This window comes from Taeniopygia guttata, chromosome 4 (genome assembly GCF_048771995.1).
Source record: "Taeniopygia guttata chromosome 4, bTaeGut7.mat, whole genome shotgun sequence".
Taxonomy (NCBI): Eukaryota; Metazoa; Chordata; class Aves; order Passeriformes; family Estrildidae; genus Taeniopygia; species Taeniopygia guttata.
This window is the reverse complement of record NC_133028.1, coordinates 63,041,178-63,046,380: the sequence shown is the minus strand read 5'-3', so window position 1 is coordinate 63,046,380 and position 5,203 is coordinate 63,041,178.

The window sequence follows — 5,203 nt, the reverse complement described above, 5'->3', positions numbered from 1 at the left end:
AACATGTATTTTACAAGCAGTGCAAGCAGGGCGGGAAAGACAATTAAGAGAAGGGAAATGAGTCAGGAGTCCTCAAGGTTAAAAGGCTGTGAGTATGTGTGTGTGCCTGTATGTTGATACTATGGAGATCCTTAATAATTGCTTTGTAAAAGCTTGACCTTGTGACAAGAATTAGGCTCTCAAGAACCTCCTTCATAGCCCAAGGTTAATGGTCCTGACTTATTTCTCACAATCTTTTTTATCTCCCTACCCTCATTAGAGGTGGATTTGTCCAACATTCTTTTAGGGGTCCGTGGCTCGTTAAGCCTTCTTTTCATTAATCTGCTCCAAATTGGTCTTGAAATGATCCCTGCTTTCCCCTGCAACTGGCTCAGGAGCTGAATTATCCCTGACTTTTGCTCCTTTCGGCAGGATCTTAGTGAGAAGGTACCAAGGATCAAGTAGTTTATGGTGTTAAGACTCATGCATTGCTTGGGCTTAAAAATGACAGCACTGCCTGACACCATTGTTTTCCTGAGCTTTTTGTAATTTTCATTTAGCATTTAACAAGTGTGATGTACAGAACTTAATGATTCTGATTATATCAGTAACTCAACTGAAAATGTGTTTTCATGGATGAAAATTCCTTTTTAGTTTGCTTACACTTTGACACTAAGTGTTTTAATCTGGACTCTTGGAAACTATAAAAGACTTACTTTTATTTAGGTTTTAGAGTATTTAATCTAGTTGATGCATTTCTTTACATCCTCCATCTGAACAACTTCAATTAAAATAAATCACAAGCTGAGGTTGATGCTTTCTAAAGAGTTATTAAACTCATTTACTTCAATTAGTTTGAACGGAACTTTATTATAATATTCTTAAATACCACTTTTAAATTTTATTGCTTTCAGTACAGAAACTAAAGTTCTGGTTTTTTCTGTGTCAGTAACTGAAAGTAATTGCTTTTTCCTTGTAGTGAATATTCACGAAGGCAAGAACAGATAGCAAATGGGCTAGAGACAACTAATACATTACCCAGTGGAAGTGGTCATGTCCTAGGAAGAATATTTAAAACTTACACAGGTTTGGAATGCCATAATTCAGAGGAGCCTGAAAAAGCTCTGTATTTATTTATTAAGAAGAAGAAAAAAGTAAACTGGAACCTAGTGCTAAGAGCAGCCTAAGGAGCAAACCTCTATTAATTGAGAGCTTTTAATAAGCAAAAGGGCACTGACAAAACTGAAATCACTGGTATTCAGTTCTACTATTTTCTTCTTTGCACAAAAAATATATAATAATTAATAATATCAATTGTTGGAGCAAGTCTTCTGGAATAAAGAATTATTTCAGTGGATTGTGAAGCAGGTTAGTAAGCCTGGTGCCAGAGCAGTATGGATGGCGTTTGCTGAGGAGGCAGAAGGCTAGACAGTATGGAAAACACACATACTTGGACAACTGCATAATATAGGCTGCTGACTTTTCAAATGTGACACATGTAAAAGGCCTATGATACCGACCTGGGGGTTGTGACTTATTTTTCACAGTGTACCAAGGGTTTATAAATTGTATTTGTTCAAAAGCAAAGATTTAACAAGCGTCTGAGTGCTTGCTGACCCTCTAGTTCTCACCATGGGCCTACATGTTTTACTGATGAAGCCACTACCACTGGTTGGATGCTTTGGGCTGCATAAAAGCATCATCTTTCTTGACTTTTGTGCTGGTGGATAAAATAAGAACCTCGTAGGCTGCATACTAACCACCTGTGAGGAAAAAACATTTGTTTCATTTGGGTTTTCCAGGAGGCATTGAGAAATGTGCTTGTAGAGTAGCATCCCTCTAAAACAGAATAAATCACTAAAAAGGTTCATAGTTGTGTGTTTTTCCAGTACAGAGCAGGAATTGAAAAAAAAAAATACCATAAAAGACAGTAAGAATTTCTGTTAGGTGGACACTGGAAGCTGTCAAACAATATTGATAATGAAAATATCCACTGAGAAGAAAGAAAGAAAACAATTAGGATAGCAACATCACAAAAAATTTTAAATTATATATGTCTATCTCTTCAGAGATGAAATAGTTATAGATTAAGAGCCAAAAAAAACAGTTTCTGTACATGTGAAAACAGATGCATAGACTCAATGGTAGGCTGGGCAGCCCAACCTACTAAAATAAGTAAACTCTGCTTCTCCAGTTTCATGTATTTCCTTCATATTTCAAGAGAAATAATCTTTGCCTCCATAAGGTTTTGGGTCATGTCTGATTCATTCTCAAGAAAGTTGCATTGCCAAAATCTTAGTCACCCTGTGTCACAGTTTGGAATAGGAGGAAAATTTAGGGAAGTGATGCAGAAGCTTTTTGTGTAGAAGTCTGTTGAACTTCTTCAAGACACAACACTGCAATTACTCCCTCACTCCCCAGTATTATGAAATAGCCACCTGCCTTCTGATTACTTTTCCACTGTCCCAGTGGGCACAGAGGCAAGTTCTGAGGATGTAATATGCTGCTCTGTAGGGCTGAGACAGGCACTGCAGGAAACATGATGGACGTTTTTTGTGGACACACACCAGCATCAGTCCAAGGTGAGTCAAATGTACCCAAATGACCCCTGTTATGGATTTGTAGTTACTTATTTGCAGTTTGCAAATTTTCTCTGGGATGCTGATAAACACTACAAGTATTCAAACTTTTATTTCCTGGATGAAAAATTTCAGTATTCCTTAGTACAGTGCCAGGTTTTCTGCACACCGTATACAAATGATCTTCTAAAAGAGAACATCATAATTTAGAAAATTAAAAAAAAGGTGACTACCTTTCTGATATTAATTGGTAAATACCATTTTTATAAGCATCAACTTGCTGTCTCTTGAACATTCAGGGAAGCAAGTGCTCACTTTGTGTTCAGCCATGTCTTTTTACACAAACAGTACAAAGCAGGAGGAGAGAGTATAATCTGATAATGTAAATAACAGCAATGCCAACAAAGACTCCTGGAGTTGCTCCCCTGGGTCTTCCATGTGACACACTTCTCTTTGCTAAATAATCTGTGATTATGGTTCTTACAGACATGAACAAATTATTTCAACCTAAATATTTCCCTTCTTTTTTTCAAAAAAATCAGTTCTCCTGTCAGATAGACATTTTCATCTTCCTGTGCCATTAAAAAAAGGGAGAAGTCTCCTGAACGTAAATGATTTTCCTCTCCCAGTCCACTGCTTGCTGGGCATGAAACGACACCGAGTTAAGACAGTTAAAGCCCTTGTCAAACCTGCTTCTTCACTTAACTGTTTCAAATAACTAAGCTAGGAAACACAGGTGGCCTTTATTACACAGCTGTGGCAACACATGAACACTGAGAGAAATAGAAATTTCTTTCCAGTGCTTGCCAGGTCCTCCTTTCTGCAGCACAAGGTTTCTCATGGCTGCATCTTCTGCACACAGACATCTAAAACTGAGGAGCTGGGGAACTCAGTCTGACAGCATCACCTTGGCTCCAGGAAAAGGTGATGGCAGTACAGACCTGTGCTTACCTCAGACTTTGGAATGAACTGGTAATTTCAGCTTTAGCCTGGAAGGAGCATTCTTTTCCTTTGAGTGTTTCTCAGAGTCCACAGCACATCACTCTCCATGCAACAGTGAAAAGAAGCAGCCTGAGCAGCACATACAGGCATTTTTGACAGTGCTAAGTTTTTATTTCGAAAACACCTCTACTGTGACTTCCCAGAAAGCAAAGCCTAACTCTTCTCACTGGAAATTATTTTTTTCAAAACTAGAAGTCTTAAAACCTGAACAGGAGTTAAAACAAATTCTAACTCTGCAAGAGTTGAATATTGTTGATTTGGTCTTTTTGATTATGTTTTTTATGTTACCAGCAAGACTGTGGCTGATGCAAACTGTCATGATTGGTCCTTCGGCAATCTTACTGCATTTATTACTAATGACTTTTTGAGAGCCACACAAACCCAGTACACTCCCTGCACCTCTGGTAGGCCTGCTCCAAACACCTGAAAACCTGGCTGTAGGAAATCTGTCCTCACACTTCATCCAAATTCAGGCCTGTTACAGAAGGCACAAGTTTGCTGCTCTTTGCTTCCTGGGATGCAGTTTTAGTCTCTCTTACAAAGCTGCCAGAATCTTCAATCCAAGGAAAACTTGTGTTTTAGCATTACTGGTGATTAGGCAGCATGTTTGTAGCAGCCCTTTGATCCAAGCTGGAAGCAGCTGAGTGTGTGTTTAAGGCAGCAGTGTGAGGTGACACAAAACACAATTCTTTTGAATTTCAGTCTGTCACCTGAACCATTAAGCTGTCACTCCACCTTTCTGTACCTATTTCGCATGATCAGTGATTAAAACCTGGAAGTCCTTGTTATACAAGTGACAACTTCTTGCAGACCTTTAATCATAACCTTTTTATCCCTTTTCCTCAGTTCTTTGACCAAGTTTTTCTTCTTGTTTAGATTTACTGGAGAAGAATCTTGGACTATAAAAGACACCCAAGTAATGCCTGTGGACATGGAAGAATTACTCCAAAAAGCTCTCATTCCAAATATGCATCTCAAGCTGCACTTCCTGAAGAAAACTTCCAAAATCAGCAATGTTACAGCATTCACACAGTATTAAATAAATAAATAAATAAAGTTTACACTTCCCAAACACTTTGACTTTTATATTGCACTGACTAAAGGCTTAATATACTTAACAAATTCAGTATGCATGTATTTCATTAAAGATTGAGATGTATTTACATTAATAATTCAATTTTCTTTAATACAGTTTCATTAATACAGCTGTCCAGAGAGAACCATGGGTTTTACATGGGAGCCTGGGCTTTCCAAGCTCTATTCAAACCCTCCAGATGCTGCCCCTCCTGAAACAAGGGGGGAAAAAGGGGGAATAGAGAAAAAAATTAATTATATTACCCAGCAAGTAATGAAGAGTCAGTAACTGGCAGTGGGAGCTGCTACCTGAAATAGCAGAAAGCAGACTTGTGATTTGCAGGAATACAAATCTGAAATGAAGTGTTAAAAAAAGGACTGTTTGGGCAAGGAAGCAGTAGGATCAGCCCAGTCCACTGGGTTAATTTACACCCTCTACTCTCTTTCTTAGGTAATCTGAGAATAAGGTATGAGCTATTCATACCTTATTCATACTGTATTTTTATTCATAAAATAAAATGTAGGATTCTTCATGTTCCATTACAAACAAACCAAGTGTAGGCAGAATA